Source organism: Schistocerca gregaria, chromosome 2, assembly GCF_023897955.1.
Source record: "Schistocerca gregaria isolate iqSchGreg1 chromosome 2, iqSchGreg1.2, whole genome shotgun sequence".
Lineage (NCBI taxonomy): Eukaryota > Metazoa > Arthropoda > Insecta > Orthoptera > Acrididae > Schistocerca > Schistocerca gregaria.
Genome location: NC_064921.1, coordinates 946,550,293 through 946,568,264, shown reverse-complemented (window position 1 = coordinate 946,568,264; position 17,972 = coordinate 946,550,293).

Sequence of the window (17,972 nt, the reverse complement as noted above, 5' to 3'; positions counted from 1 at the left end):
TTGTCATCATGAGATTGAAGTGGATTGGTGCAAGACAAAAATATCACCATATTTGGTGAAGAAGCAAGCTCTAGTGACATCACAATCAGCAGTACACTTGATGTGGCTGGAAGCCCAAAAAGCTTTGATTAACACTTGCTTCCAGTTTTTGAACATGAATTTGGGAAACTTTTGATGTTAGTTAATGCATAAGTGTTTATATTTAAAGCTTTTACAAAATGCTTCACAAGCCACAATTTTATATTTAATACCAGAAGATAACTGTGATTCACTCTATTAGTGTTTTATCCACAACATGTTTCATTCCAGAAGTAAATAACTCTTTCTCCAGTTAATATTTTTGCGAATAGTAAATGTCTCTGATGTGGCTATCCTTCTTGCTTAGGAAAGAAGAGTGCTGGCTCCAGCCAAATTGTGCTTGTAATACTATGGCAATAACTTTAAAGTCGGTAATAACTTGCTACTGATATCTCACACAGTCTACTCCTACAATTATGTGTATCTTATACTGATTGCCAAGCACAAAGGAGTTGATCCACATGTTGATGATAATTACGGACTGGCCAGTCTAACATCAAGATCAGTAAGATGATGGAAAGGCTAATAGCTAATCTACAATACACAACATACAACACAACACAATGGCTTAAGGAAACTCATCATGAATTTACAGAAACACATTTTTCTCAGCCACATCTTGTAGGGTTTGCTCAGGACAGAGCAGACACATTTGAAGGAAAAGTGCGTGGGGTGGCAGGGGAGCAACTAGGGTGCATCACTCTAGGTTTATCAGAGTCATTTGGCTGCTGCTTGCAGTATGGCTTCAGTCAGCTTTATTTGTGATAGTATTTATGTTTTATGCTGTTCAATACCTCACTTGCATCACATGGCATATGCTCTGCCTGTTTGTATTGTAAAAACAAGTATACAAGGTTTACATCAGACTGGATTAAAAACTTTTCACATATGAAAATTTAACAAACAGACCTACAGGCAATGAAAAAATGAATTAGTAAGGTGATATACACAGATATACTAAGATACACTTCCTAATTTTTACAGTACCAGATATGAAAATTAATTACTGGATATTTAATGGCATTGTCCCAGTTGAAAATTGTAAAAGGACCTACTCATTTAAAATCTTGACATGCATGTATCAAATTCTAAAGCACAAATCTATTACAAAATAGTGTAGCATAGATTTAAACTCAGTCAATAGATCAGACAGAACTTTAGAAATTACATCATCTTTGGTGCTACATTCTTAACAAACAAAACAGAATTATATAGTCGATTGAATTTGCAATCATAATGTATATTTTCTCCCAGACTAGGGATCATTAAGCATCCACATTCAAAGGTCTTGTCTTCTATAATAAAAGTTAACAGTGCTGGATATTTTAACAATTTGCTTTGATTACCCGTAGCTCCTCTTATATTTACACACACAATGAACATTCCACAAAATTCTTAGTATACTGGATCTTGCATCTAAATTGTTCAGAGATACCACAAATCAGACTACCTATATCAATATAATAGTTACCTTTCCACTGATCAATTTTAATTTTAATGTAAGGACACTCAAAATCTGAATCATCTTCTCTGTTGTCAGACACTTCATGCAAAAGATCACTCTCAATTTAATCAAATGCTACATGTACACTGTCTTCACAGAGTTTTACCAACTCTATTGGAATCATAGCATTACTTTGCTTACTCAGAATGAACACAATGAATGGATTCCATGACACAACTAACATAACGTGTTACAGAAGGAACACAAAACACATACTGTCAAAATTACACCCTGCTTAGATCCTCTTTCACTTGATTCCACTAGTTTGGATACAAATTCTGACCAACCATAGCTACCTTATTCCAGAATGTACATTTATCTATGTTACTATCAATCTGCTCCCAACCAAACTTCAGGAAGTTTTCATCTTTTTTCTCTAGGCTCACAGAAAACTCACCTTTACTGTTTGAGTCACCACTCTCCATGATATTTATGAAAAACTGTTTTGACGGACTGGTTTTCCATGACTCTCACTTTCAACATCACATACATCACTTTCCTTACCTGTATTGTGAACATTGTTCACAAAGAACTCTGAAACTTCATTATTCTTGAACTCCACAAATACCTGATACTCATCATCATCATATTCCTCTAAAAGTACCTGATCAACAACATCACTAACAATACAAGTCTCATTTCTGGCAAATTCACTTACCTCCCCTATGTTCATTTGCAACAACCCATCAGTTTCAGAATTACCAACCTCAGTTATTTCACATCTCTCATTTGCATCTACATAAAAAATATTAACTTGTTCAGATCCAGTACAGTCATCACCTGATTTATGTAACTCAATAACATTGTTTTCTGACCAAGAGAAGAAATCATTCATACATACTACATTAAAATTCTCACATTCTGTGTTGTGAGTAGCACCTACATAGTATCCCAGAACTTTTGATTAAAACATAAATGAGAAAACTGATATTATGTCTGTTCAATTTCAGGAACATGTGCCATATCATTAATACTGTACTTATTGTCTAATTGCAAGTGTAACTTGGGGGTTCTTTGCCTGTTGTGTTTTTTGCCCCAAAACTGTGGACCTTCATTGAGGCAAACTGCCATTTCATGAGTAGTTAATTCTGTGGTTGTTTCTTCTATTAAGATGCCCATGATTACCACCATTATTCCTATCTCACTGATGTTCAAAATTTCTCTTTATATTGACAGTTTGATCCTGATAGAAGTTACTGTTATCTATGTTTCTGTAATGACTCCCACTGTGATTTCTATCACTCTGATTATTGTGGTACATACTTTTTTTACTGCACTATCCAACCTGTCAACATATTGTAAAAATTGTTCAAGACATGTATTAAATCCCATTGCAATCTTTCTGGTAATCTCCCTTTAAGTGCATCAATCAAGGTCATTTTGTAAAATGGTTTGTCAAGATATTTTAACTTTTTAAGTTGATTGTTACAAAAGGCTTTCAAAGAACCATTCCTATTCCTGTAATTAAGACTATTCAAAAATTCACTTTTGATTATCCCCTGTTCAACTTCTGACCAAAATATATTTAAAAAACTTTTCTCAAGACTTTGATATGTTTCTTACTGACTTAAATTTAAATTTACTTGTGACAGAGCTTTTGATTGTTTTTCATGCCTGACACAAAACTATCTCTACAGTGGCGCAGAAAATCCACTAAATTTAAATTATCTGATGGAAAACTTTTGATAGGAATTTTGGACCATGCAATACCATTGTTCGTACACAGACTTTGGATCACATAAATTTCCTGAACAGCTGAAATTTTTTGGTCTAAAACAGTTACAATGTTTTTTTCTGTATATTCAGAGCTAGTACATATCAATTGTAACAACAAAAATAAATTAATTCAATTTCATAATTTTTAGCTTGAAATATAAAATATTCTGAATAAAATTATATGAAATATTTCAGAAAAACAGCTGAGATAATAATGATCTGTCAAAAATTCAAGAAAATTTTTCTAGTTTCATCTGCTTCTGTTGAGGAAATGTAATGCTGTCGGAGGATGTCCTTTTACAACTGGAACAGGAGTATGGCAGAGTTTCTTTTGAAGGTAAAGGGAAAAGGCACTGGAACAACCCAAGAGAGATCTTAAATACCTGACCCAAGACAATACAGTGTTTCAGGAAAAGACTGACAGTGATTATACTGAGGGATTAAATGATAGTTAGTGATTGTGTAGAGGATGAATGACCTAAAACAAGCTCCACAGATATTGCAGAAATGGAAATTGCTATTAGTGTGTAGTTTTCACAGAATGTATCAGCAGTCAGAGGCTCATATTGTTAGTCAATCAACAAATTGTAATAATACATATAAAGTGTATTTTTGTGCAAACATGCACTTTTTTAAATGGAACAGTGCCTATTGACATTAATGAATTAAAAGTAGGGTGAATTTTTTGTTGCTGAGAACAACGTTACAGGAAGGGCATACCTTGATATGCTTGATAACTTTCTTTCCCCACAATTGGAGATTGATTCAAATGACTTCATTTACCAACAGGATGTGGTCTCCACACTGGTACCTGGAAATGACGGAGTTTTTAAATCAAAGGATTACTAAATGATGGATTGGTCACACTGGGTCAAATGATTTAGCCTCCCATTACTGGCCTCCAAGGTCACCAGACCTGACTGTATGTGATTATTTCTTGGGGGGGCTAATAAAAGCCTCTGCAAACTGCCTCCATTTACCAACAACAACGAGTGAACTGAGATTGCATAACAGCAGCTGTGGAAGCTGTACCTGAAGACATACTTGCTGCAGTGCAGGAACAATTTGAATACCACATTGATGTAAGCTGTGCATCTCATGGGGGCATACTGATCACCTATGGAAATGTATGGAAAAAAAAAACTTTTTGAGCTTCCCTTTCATCAAAAAACAAAATTAATTTCGTATGTTTATTAGTTTCAGGAATACAGACATGCCAAATTGAATGAAAGTTTTTGATACACCGTGTATATCTGAACCAATATTACAATCAGATTTCTGTGTAAAATTTTTGTTAATCTAAGCTTCTTTTAATATGTAGCTTTGTCATTTGTTACAGATATTTTCAAATAGAAACTACATTTCATCATAATTTTGCTATTCTTCATTATTATTTAGTTCCAAGTTCTTCAATTTCATGAGTCCAGTCAACTAATATCATTACAATGTGTGCTCATTAAGTTATGTAAATCTACATACACATCAGGAGTTAGTATTAGATGTTACAATATGATCTATATCACACACACTCTTCAATATGTGTCATCCCCTTCTGTTACTTTCAAAATGTTCTCATAAAATCAACTGTTCATCACAAGGAGATAACTATGTTACACTTGAAGCATATATATAGATATATCTGAGAAGAATCATGACAATATTATGAAAAGGATAGATTGCTACTCATCATATAAAGGAGATGTTGGTTGAATCTCAGACAGGCACAACAAAAAGACTGCTAAACGTGTGAGCTTTCGACCAAAAGGCCTTATTCTAAAGTATACAGCACACACATAATGACTCAAGTATGACACACACACACACACACACACACACACACACACACACACACACACATAAAACCACTATCTCTGCCCACTGTAATGGATCTGGGAGATGTATTATTTTCAACTGAAGTTATCGATACCGAATTTAGTGGGCGAAGTGGTGAATGTTTTTCTCTTATATTTTTGTCGGAATTTTTATAAATTATAATCTACTTTTTTTATGTTAATTTACTATTATGTTTAAAAATTGCAATATATTGATTGATATTGGTGGATATGACGAACAATATCAAAGAGACTTATTACAAGAGGAAGTTCGGGTGTCGAGTGGAATATCTTTGAAGCTAGAGTCATTCTTTGTCACTTGTAGAGTTGGCTGTGGTCGGTTGAGACGCAGTCGTGGAACAAAGTTGTACTTCCCTGTGAAATAAATCGAAAGTGAATGATGAACTTATGAGTTTTTCGTATTACTTTTTATATCAAGCAGCAGCAAGCAAGCATATCCAGAAAGAAAAATGGTATTAGAAACACCCAAATTGAGACAGACACGGTGAACAGCGGAACTTCTGCATCCAACAAATGGCACTATTGGAATCATACTCATATTAGACAACTGAAGCCACCTGAAGGAATTTAACTATTATATATATATACAAAAAAAGTGACTACTTTATTTGAACTATGTCAGGTTTTATTACAAAATAACAATAGTTGAACGACAGTTTCACCACTGAAGCCAGACTGTGAGCAACTGTGCAATCAGGGTGGCGGGGGTAAGGAGGAAGCTGCGCAGGCAGGTGGACGAATAGCAAGGTATGCATGGGAGATTGTAAAGTGCTGTTTGTGGGAGCATGCAGGGACATTATGGGCACAGGGTAGGGCAGGTAGGTGCTCTCAGGAGATTAGCTTGAGAATTGAGGGGGAGGGCAGGAAAGGCAAGAAGTAGAGGAGCAGAAAAAAGTGTGTGGGTATGCTGGTGGGCAGAAGGCTGTGTAGTGCTAAAGTGGGTGTAGGGAAAGGGCAGGTGGGTGAAGGATAGCGACTAACAAAAATTGTGGTCAGATGGTTTGTGAGAACAAAGGATATATTACAAGGAGAGTTTCCACCTGTGCAATCCAGGAAAGCTGGTATTGGCAGGAAGGATCCAGATGTGAAGCAATTACTGAAATGAAGACCGTAGTGTTGTGCAGCACCCTCAGCAGCTAGGTGCTCCAGCTGTTTTCTGGCCACAGTTTGTCAGTGGCCTTTCATGCAGACAGACAGCTTGGTTGTCACCCACATGTATGGGGATCATTTTTAAAGTAAGAACAGATTTGTGATGGAGTAAGAGAAATTTTATTTATGAATGTAAATTATACCACAAATTACAATATGTACATTTTTCACTTTTCAGCATAGCCACCATGAACATTTAAACATTTGTCTATCCGTAGCACGAGCTTTTGTATCCCAGCATAAAAAGATTCTGTGCCTGACAGTTAAATAAGTTAGTAACAGTTACTTTCAATATCTCATCATTTTCCAAGTGCTTTACAACAAGAAATTTCTTCAGTTTTGGAAACAGGTGAAAGTCTGATGGTGCTAAGTCAGGGCCATATGGTGGATGATCCAATAATACCACAACCTGAGGCCAAGCATTGTCATAAGCAGAATGCCACCGCCAGAGAGCAGTTCCTGCCTGTGATTATGAATAGCGTGCATAAACTTTAATAATGTTTCACAGTACCTGTTGGCTTTTACTGTCATTCCTCTTGGAAAAAAGTCTAACAGAAGAATGCCTTTTTGATCCCAAAAAAAACATTATCATGATTTTTTCCATGTTGAAGGTTATTGTTTGAAATTTCATGGATTCATCAGGCTGTTTGAGTGATGAAACTCACTGTATTGGAGTTTATGCTCTGGTGTGTAATGCACAATCCACGTTTCATCACCAGTCACGATGTGATCAAGTACTTGTCACCATCCTAGCGATAGTGCACCAAAATGGACAAATAACATGCCAATCACTTTATGTTCTTCTGTCAACAGTTTTGGCACACATTTTTTGGTAGTGCCTCCTTACCACCGCCACCCTGATTGGACAGTTGCTCACAGCCTGGCTTCATTGGGCAGAGACGGTGGTTATGCGTGTGTGTGTGTGTGTGTGTGTGTGTGTGTGTGTGTGTGTGTGTGTGTGTTTGTGTGTGTGTGTGTGTGTGTGTGAGTAACAATGTGAAAAACTACTGATCTTGAAACTTGTGGAAATTTCTGATGTAGCTCATCAATAGTGAAGTGCCTGTTTTGTTGAATTGCCTCATCATGGTGCCAAGTCTTCAGTCATGACAGTATATCAATGAAATCATTCTTCAGCATGAATATTTGTTCTTCCTTTCCTCCACTGAACAACCCCCACCATGTACATGTTTCCATCATTCATTACACCCACACCATAAATTTCAACAAGTTGCTGGTGAATTTCAGCAGGAAAAACTTGTTTTGCGTTTAAGAACTGAATAACCAAGCACACTTCACAGTTGGTGGGATTACTGGTTGACATGGTGGCAAGTGAAGCAGTGTAACCATACAACCAACACCAGCAGTGACATGAAATGTAATGGTGGTATAGTAAGAAACTGGCCAAGATTGGCTGACTATAAATGGACATTATGTGACAGAATGCAAGGACACAATGCACCATATGTTCTTACTTTAAAAATGACCTTTGTAGAACACAGCATAGTGGTTGCAGCTTAGCTTGTAGATCAAAAGACTGCTTTCACAGGTTGCCTTGCCTTTGATGGGACAGGTGATGCTTATGACCAGACTGGAGTAGTTGGTGGTGGGAGTATATATGGGATAGGTCTTGCATCTAGGTCTAATACAGGAATATGAGCTATGAGGCAAGGGTTGGGAGTAGGGGTGGAGTGAGGGTGGGGAAAATATTGCGTAGGTTTGGTGGGTGATGGAGTACCACTGTGGAGGCAGCAGGAGGGATAGTGGTTAGGACATTTCTCAGTTCAGGGCACAACAGTAGGTAGTCGAAAACCTGACAGAGAATGAGATTCAGTTGCTTCAGTCCTGGGTAGTACTCAGTCATGAGGAGGATGCTGCTCTGTTACCAGATGGTGGGAGTCTGGGAGGTGGTAGGTGAGACAAGACATGAGAGATCAGTTTATGTACAAGGCTGAGAGGGTAATTTCAACCTGTAAAGGTCAGCGAGACCTCTTGTATATTCGTAAAGGGATTGCTCATCACTACAGATGTGACATCCATGGGTGGCTAGACTGTATGGAAGAGTCTTCTTTCTTTGTGTGGAATAGATAGCAGCTGTCAAAGTGGAGGCATTGCTGGTGGTTGGCAGGTTTGATATGGACAGAGGTACTGATGTAGCCATCTTTGATGTGGAGGTCAACATTGAGGAAGGTGGCTTGTTGGTTTGAGGAGGACCAGGTGAAGATAATGGAGGAGAAGGTGTTGAGGCTCTGGAGGAATGGGGATAGGTTGTCCTCAGCCTCAATGCACATCACAAAGATGTCATCAATGCATGTGAACCATGTGAGGGTTTGGGATTGTGTGTGGTTAGGAAGGAATCCTCTAGATGGCCCATGAGTAGGTTGGCATAGTATGGGGTCATGTGGGTGCCCATTGCTGTTCCACAGATTTGTTTGTAGGCGATATCTTCAAAAGTAAAGTAATTGTGGGTGAGAATACAGTTGGTCATGGTGACCAGGAAGGAGGTTGTACGTTTCAAGTCAGTTGGGCAGTGGGAAAGGTAGTATTTAATAGCGCCAAGGTCATGGGTATTAAGGATGTTGGTGTAAAGGGATGAGGTATTAACAGTGATGAGCAGGGCACTCTGTGGTAAAATAAAAGGATCTGTAGAGACTCAGAGTAGGAAATGGCTTGTTTCTTTTATACAAGATGCCGTCCATACCTTAGCCTCCTCCTTAATGTCACGACCCAGACTGCTTCTCCGATCATGCGGAGCTGCTCGCTGTCAAACCTCAGAGGCCAGGGACATGTTTAGTAATATTTTTGTTGTGCCTGTCTGGGACTCAACATCTCCTCTATATGGTGAGTGCAATGTATTCTTTTCATAATACTGTCATTATTCCATCCTGGATTTTCCACTGTTTGATTTTGCCTGACAGTTTTTCTTCTATCCTGCAACCCACTACTGTTTTCCTTTGTTACTATATCTTAAGGCATAACCTGAGTCAGTGTCTGTTCCTTTCTTTCTCTTCTTTGTTTCCTATGTTTTACTCTGACTTACACTTATTATGTGTCTCATCTGTGCAAAGTACATGACTACACGACCATACTGATTGTTGGCGTAGGACCTCATGTCCCACATTATTCCCGCTGATGTAATAAATTGTAGAACCTTGAGTTGATCACTCTTCCTGTCTCAATCTCATGTATTTTCACGTTTTATTTTCTGTCTCTTCCGGTGTCACACACACTCTTGCCCCTCATCCCACCAACCCTCTACATCCTACCCCATTGCACTTTGTCCTCTCTTATTCCAGTGTACACATGCTAACCTCATCTAGTCCAGTCACATCTTCCTGTAGAGCCTCAACACCTTCTCCCCCATTAGCTTCACCTGGTCCTCCTCAACCCAAGCCACCTTTCTTAATGTTGACCTCCACCTTAAAAGATGTCTACAGCAGTACTTCTGTCAATATCAAACTTGCCAACCACCAGCAAACCTCCACTTTGACAACTGCCAACCATTCTATACAAAGAAGACCCTTCCATACAGTGGAGCTACCTATGGCTGTCACATCTGTAGTGACATGTAGCCCCTTTCCAAATATGCCAGGGGTCTCTTATGTCTTTCATTGAGTATTTTATGTGAAGGATCTGCATGGGATAAATTTTGTAAATTTAATAGCCAGTACAACTTAACTAGTGGGACACATAGGTAAATGGATGTTGTCAATGTTACAGAACTAACAGCAATGAATTTGATTGTCTGTTAGAATCTGATTCATTTTATCTGAAATGTTTCATTTTGATATAGAAATATATTAGAATAAGAGTCCACAATCTTTAATAAAAAAAAGGATTCTACGTTCTAACATACTTGAAACAGTCTGATTATCTTAAATGTGTGGTTTTCATATAGAATTTTATATTATAACTTAGTATTAGCATTAAGCGAGGAACTTACTGATGGAAAGAAAAGACTGAGATTCAAAAGGATCAAAAAGAAATGGGAAGTAAGATTTAAGCTAGAAGATAGATGGCCTTTATATTAAACGAAAGGACATGTGGGTTGTGAAGTTTATACACTCCTGGAAATTGAAATAAGAACACCGTGAATTCATAGTCCCAGGAAGGGGACACTTTATTGACACATTCCTGGGGTCAGATACATCACATGATCACACTGACAGAACCACAGGCATATAGACACAGGCAACAGAGCATGCACAATGTCGGCATTAATACAGTGTATATCCACCTTTCGCAGCAATGCATGCTGCTATTCTCCTATGGAGACGATCGTAGAGATGCTGGATGTAGTGCTGTGGAACGGCTTGCCATGCCATTTCCACCTGGCGCCTCAGTTGGACCAGCATTCGTGCTGGACGTGCAGACTGCGTGAGACGACGATTCATCCAGTCCCAAACATGCTCAATGGGGGACAGATCCGGAGATCTTGTTGGCCAGGGTAGTTGACTTACACCTTCTAGAGCACGTTGGATGGCATGGGATACATGCGGACGTGCTTTGTCCTGTTGGAACAGCAAGTTCCCTTGCCGGTCTAGGAATGGTAGAACAATGGGTTTGATGACGGTTTGGATGTACCGTGCACTATTCAGTGTCCCCTCGCCGATCACCAGAGGTGTACGGCCAGTGTAGGATATCGCTTCCCACACCATGATGCCGGGTGTTGGCCCTGTGTGCCTCGGTCGTATGCAGTCCTGATTGTGGCGCTCACCTGCACGGCGCCAAACACGCATACGACCATCATTGGCACCAAGGCAGAAGCGACTCTCATCGCTGAAGACGACACATCTCCATTCGTCCCTCCATTCATGCCTGTCGCGACACCACTGGAGGCGGGCTGCACGATGTTGGGGCGTGAGCGGAAGACGGCCTAACGGTGTGCGGGACCGTAGCCCAGCTTCATGGAGACGGTTGCGAATGGTCCTCGCCGGTACCCCAGGAACAACAGTGTCCCTAATTTGCTGGGAAGTGCCGGTGCGGTCCCCTACGGCACTGCGTAGGATCCTACGGTTTTGGCGTGCATCCGTGCGTCGCTGCGGCCCGGTCCCAGGTCGACGGGCACGGCACCTTCCGCCGACCACTGGCTACAACATCGATGTACTGTGGAGACCTCACGCCCCACGTGTTGAGCAATTCGGCGGTACGTCCACCCTGCCTCCTGCATGCCCACTATACGCCCTCGCTCAAAGTCCGTCAACTGCACATACGGTTCACGTCCACGCTGTCGCGGCAGTGTTAAAGACTGCAATGGAGCTCCGTATTCCACGGCAAACTGGCTGACACTGACGGTGGCGGTGCACAAATGCTGCGCAGCTAGCGCCATTCGACGGCCAACACCGCGGTTCCTGGTGTGTCCGCTGTGCTGTGCGTGTGATCATTGCTTGTACAGCCCTCTCGCAGTGCCCGGAGCAAGTATGGTGGGTCTGACACACCGGTGTCAATGTGTTGTTTTTTCCATTTCCAGGAGTGTATTTTCCCACCTCTGCGTTGCGTATGTTTTGAGTGAAATGCCCAGTCGATGCACTGTTGTTTTCATGTCAATTCTACCAACATTGAGAGTTGTTTAGTTCTCAGGATTTTGTAAAATTCCTGAATTCATGTCTCGTCGCTATGCAGCCTACGAAAAGGATTGCGGAAGACTCCCAAATAAATTCCAAAGTACAGTGCAGTTTTAATACCAATATATTTCCAGGACTCTGGTATCCGAGCCTGGTGCATTGTATCGGTTACATCAGATGTACCCAAAGTTGACATCAAACGACACAGAGTTAACAACAATAAACAAACTAGTGTGCCTACAATACATTTGCTCGCAACCCTAGCCAAAAAACGAGTGCTCCAAGGTGCCTGCATGACCTCTATTTATACTTTTGTTAACCTACAATGAAAATTACAATTTTCTGTAAAATCACAATTAAAAGTTAAACCGAATATGAGATACACAATTCTAAAAATTTACAATCTCAGTGCTGAATAAGGTGAACCTATTTTGAACTTAGTTACAAGTTAATATAACATTTTCAGACTATTATGTTACAGGTAACAATTACATTTGTAAATTTGTTTATAATAAATCAACTAGTGCCTGAATTTTAGTGCTAACATATATCGGAGATTCAATTAACATGCTTTATTTGTATGTTCTACTTAATTTTGTGTAGTAATTTTATACTGATGGGTTTACTGGTACATCCTGACCATGTGCTACATTTCTTTTGATTACTTACAGTATTAATTTCACATTTATATTATATTTCTCACATAAGAACAATGTTAATCGGCAAAGCATCGTTTTCGAATTATATGTATACTGAAATAGTGGTTATTTTTGTATGTAATTTGGAAACATGTCACTTTACAATTGGACAATTAGGACTGGTGTTTATCTTTAATGCTCTCTGAGGGGTTCTGATAGGTAACAATGAGATACAGTAATATTTCAGGGTCAATATCTGTATCCAGAGAAGCATACTGCAATGCAGTTTTCTATGCCACTAGCACAAAGTGGTCATAGGTGTGTGCTAAGTCATCAGGGGATTCACATTATTTGTTAATCTTGTAGAGTGATGCCTACAAGGACCCAAGTTGGTCAATGAATTTCTTCTTGTATTGTTTTCTGTATTATGATCTTCCTCTTCTACTACTGCATACACTTTAATTAAACTTCTTTCTACTATCCCTAAGTAACTTCTTACTTAAATGTGATGAAACTGGTTATGCAGAATCACCTGTGATGCATTACTTCAGATATGAAAAATATCTTGGTAATAACACCTATGTTACACAAAATCTTTTGTTAGTAACTACACAGGCCAGCCATGGTCCACTCACAGATTACAGGTGGCAACACTAGCAGTGGATGATATATAAAGCATGTTGGGGCGGGGACATGGAAAACAGTGCAGTCATTGTCATAATGCGGTAATGGAGCGATGTATCTGACATACAAAAGGGCATAACTGTTGACTCTTGGGCCAAATGTGGAAAGATTTATTAAATGCCTAAGTTTGTAAACTGTTCATGGTTGGCAGAATGAGACTATCTGAAACCAGTACTGAGGCAACTGTGGTGTGACAAGGATGACAGGGATCAATGATGGCTGTAGAGATTTGTTTGAGTGAATATACATGCAACTGTTGAACAGCTGCCCACCAACATGAACCAAGGGGCTATTGACATTGTCTCCTGAATGATTGTTCAGTGAACATTGCTGTATATGGGCCTCTGCAGCAGGCACCTGATTCATGCACTTATGCTGACTGCTGTTGATTGACAACAAAGGCTACAATTTGCATGCCAGTACTGCAAAAACACATCCACTTAATGGTAACAGGTGGCCCTTCTAGATGAATCACATTTTATGCTCTGTCAGACAAATGCCCATTGGTATGTATGGCATGAAATGTCTGAAAGCAAGCACCCTGCAACAACTGTCAATAGGATCCAGGCTGGAGGGCATCCTCTGGGTGATCTCATCATTTAGGAAGGCTCAATGGATCAACACAAGTATGCATCTATCCTTGGTGACCCTATTCACCTGTACAAGCAGTTTGTGTTTCCTTGGCACAATGGCCTCAATCAGCAGGACACTGCAACATGTCGCACAGTTCACAGGTTACATGCTTGGTTTGAAGAGCACCAGGAAGGGTTTACTGTACTCCCCTGGCCCCCAAACTTCCAAGATTTAAACCCAATTGAGATTTCATGGGACCACTTTGATTGGGTTGTTTGCACCATGAATCCTCAGTCAAGAAATCTAGCACAACTGGCTGTGGTATTGGAGTTGGCGTAGTTCCACATGCCTGTCAGTACCTTATAAAACACCACTGACTCTCTTCCTGCAATTCTCACAGTGGTCTGCACTGCAAAAGTTTGTTATTTATCTTGTTAACAAGTTATCCCATTAACGTGATATTGTGTATTACGTTGCTACTACTTGACAAAGTAAGGCAAGTACCTTACAGTTGGCACTAGAATAGTATTCCTTCACATAGAATTGAATAGAAATAACATTTTTTCTCTCAACTTCCTTATAACATTGCATGAACTACAAAAAAATCATTTGAAACATTAGCCTCCATTTGAAATTTTGGCAGTTATGTGTCATTATTTGTAACCACTTTTAAAGGATTCTGGTGTCATTAATTGTTTCCCCTCCGACAGAATTATATGTCCTTAATGCTGCCAACCCAATTGTGAGAGAATTATACACCACTCTCTATAACAACTTGAGGTAATTCTACGTCATTGTCTATAATTTCTTGGTTGAACTACAGGTCAGTGTCCATGCGCCTTTGAGGAAACTAGAGATGGACAAACTCATTCATCCTTGGAAACTAGTTCACTGGACATAGCTCTTTTTTGGGAACCATTCATTTTTAGACGTTTACTATTCATATGTGCATGGTATATGGTTGTTATGAAAAATTGAAAATTAGTAGCATAGGTGACTGAAGATGTAAGGTGCCAAGAGGGGCACTTGCCTCCCATCTGGAGTAGAGTTTTTATTCATTACAGAATCCTTACACACTTGTAAAAGTAATTTTCATGATTCTGCAAAACCTGTTGTTTAGCCAACTGTAGTGTTATGTGGCTGATCACGGTGAAGTAATATAAGGTGGTGCACAAAAAACTAGCCCTGAGTACAGATTGCTTGCCAATTAAACATGATTTGTTGACTGCTATGAGCAGAACAGATAAACATGTAATAATTAGGCAGTAAAGAAATAACAGATAAACTAATGCAAACAACAACTTAGAAACAATAGATGATGATTTGTGGGTGACAGCTAGCAGTTTAGTGCCTGGGACCAATTTTTTGTGCACCACCCTGTACCACTGAAATAATATTGTAGAAGTTATCATATTTTCTTTACAAAATGTGAAACCAGACACTCAATTATGGTGCGTAGGCTTCCATAACAATGAATGTGCTGTTTTACCTTGAATCAAAAAAAGACTGAAAATGGTCACTTGTGTGTGCCATGCTGACTTCCTTTGTACGTGTAGTAAAAAAAAAAAAAAAAAAAAAAATAACCTTGCCTTTTTGTAAGTATGTCTTCTGCTGTTTATCAAAATAGTGACGTAAGCTGATATGCCTGAAAATATGTATGTATTACATACCATGCAATTTTTATGTAATTTACATGATTATAAAATACATTTTAATTACTGGTCATGGATGCTGGATAGAATACAAAATGAATCAGAAGTCCAGAGCTATGAAAAGGTTTGAAACAGATCTAGAATGGGCATGTGCATTGAACGAAATAAACAACAACTTGATACTGAACTAACTAGGAGCAGTCAGCAGTAGAACTGCAATGAGTGGCCGAGCAAAGAAGTATGAGTCCGGCCGAGAAAGACTGAGACTGACACAGATGGGAACAGGACTGAAGCAGGAACGAGATTGGTCGACCTGCTGTTGCAGAAATGAGACCAACCATTTCCCATTCCCAGGAGCTACAAGTAGAAAGCCACGACCGAAGTGAAATATGAAAGACCATTCCTTAGAATTTGTTCCTCACTCCTTCCCTTCATCTTGATGAACCGTTCCTTTGGCCTTTGGACCCATTAGTTCACAAATGACCCATCTCTAGAGGAAACAGAAGGTTAACAGTACCCTCTGCTTATTGACTCACTCAATGAATAACAAATGGAGTACATTCCATTGCAGTGTGTATTAAAAGGAGATTTTCTTGTCCTTATTTATGCCACCTGGAGAGATTTCCACGTTGTTACCTGTATCTCCTTTTTGAGGGATTTTCTTGTCATTGCCTCTACCCCTTTAAGAGGATTTCATGTTGTTACCTATATCTTACCCTTAAGAGAATTGCATGTTGTTACCTGCATCACCCTCTTGAGGGAATTAACAGTACAGGTCATTACATGTAACTGTATATCCATCGACAACCCCCACACCCCACCTCCCACTCCCCACCCCTTTCAGTGATGTTGATGTCTGTACCTATATCCCCTTGAGAGAATTTTGCATCATTAAGCTGTGTACGTCCTGGGAGTGGATTACCTGCTATTATTTATACTCCCTTAAAAGGATTATCTGGCGTTATTTATACCTTGAGTGCAAAGTTTCTAGTGTCCTCTGCTTACAAACTTATTTAATAACATAAGAAATGCAGCACATCAGTGGTTATTTATTCTTCAGCAGATTCCTTTCTTGGTGTAATTTATGCATTAAAACTTTTGTGCAATTATGAGTTCTACATTTGTTTTTCTTATCAGGCAATTTTATGTTCTCCTACAAAAATATGTCGTCCATAGAGGGAATGTAATCTGATTTATCATCACATGTTTTGCACATCAATAAACGCAATGCAGTAGAATGAAAAGGTTAAAAAAACATGTCAGCAATAACAGGAACAAAATAACAAAAAGCTTGAGGGTTGGGTTGGGGTTGTTTGGGGGGGAAGAGACCAAACAGCAAGGTCACCGGTCTCATCAGATTAGGGAAGGATGGGGAAGGAAGTCGGCCATGCCCTTTCAAAGGAACCATCCTGGCATTTGCCTGGAGCGATTTAGGGAAATCATGGAAAACCTGAATCAGGATGGCCGCACGCGGGATTGAACCGTCATTCTCCCGACTGTGAGTCCAGTGTGCTAACCACTGCGCCACCTTTCTCGGTAAAAAAAAAAAAAAAAAAGGCAGAAAAATTCATCAACATGTTGAACAAGTTGTAAATTCTTCCATCTACATCTATACTCTAAAAACGATCATGAGGTGCATGGCAGAGGGTATGTCCCACTGTACCAGTTATTAGGGTTTCTTCATGTTCCACCCACATATGGAGCACAGAAAGAATGATTGTTTGAATGCCTCAGTGCAGAAGTTACTTGTACATCTGATTATGACTCTCCAGCCGAGATAACATGCTGTGTCCTCCCTACCAAAAAGTCCTCAATCCAGTCACAAATTTCCCATGATGCCCCATATGATCATACTTTTGACAATAAGTGTATGTGTGGTACTGATTCAAATGCTTTTCAGAAATCAGTAAATACAGCACCTACCTGATTGCCTTGAACCCAAGCTTTCAGTAAGTCATGTGAAAAACGTGCGAGTTGGGTTTCACGTGATAGATGTTCTTGAAATCTTTACTGGTTGACATTGAGGAGCTCATTCTGTTTAAGACACCTCATTATGATTGAGCTCAGAATATGTTCTAAGATTCTACAACAAATCAATGTCAAGGATATTGGATGATAGTTTCGTGGCTCACTTCTACTTCCCTCCTTGTAGATGAGTGTGACCTATGGTTTCCTCCAAATACTGGGCACAACTTTTTGTTTGAGAGATTTATGACACATTGTATTTAGAAGAGGGGCTAACTCAGCTGAAAATTCAGTATAGAATCTGACATTGATCCCATTGCAGCCTGGAGCTTTGTTCAATTTTAATGATTTTAGCTGTTTATCAACACCACTGACACTAATACTTATCTCATTCATCTTTTCTGTGGTATGAGGATTAAATTGGGGCAATTGTCCTGGGTTTTCCTTTGTAAAGGAACATTTGAAAATGGAGTCAAGCATTTCAGCTTTTGCTTTTCCACCCTCAGTTTCAGTTCCTGTCTCATTCACTAGGGACTGGACACTACTTTGGTGCCACTAATAGACTACGTATGATCAGAAGTTCTTTGGATTCTATGAAA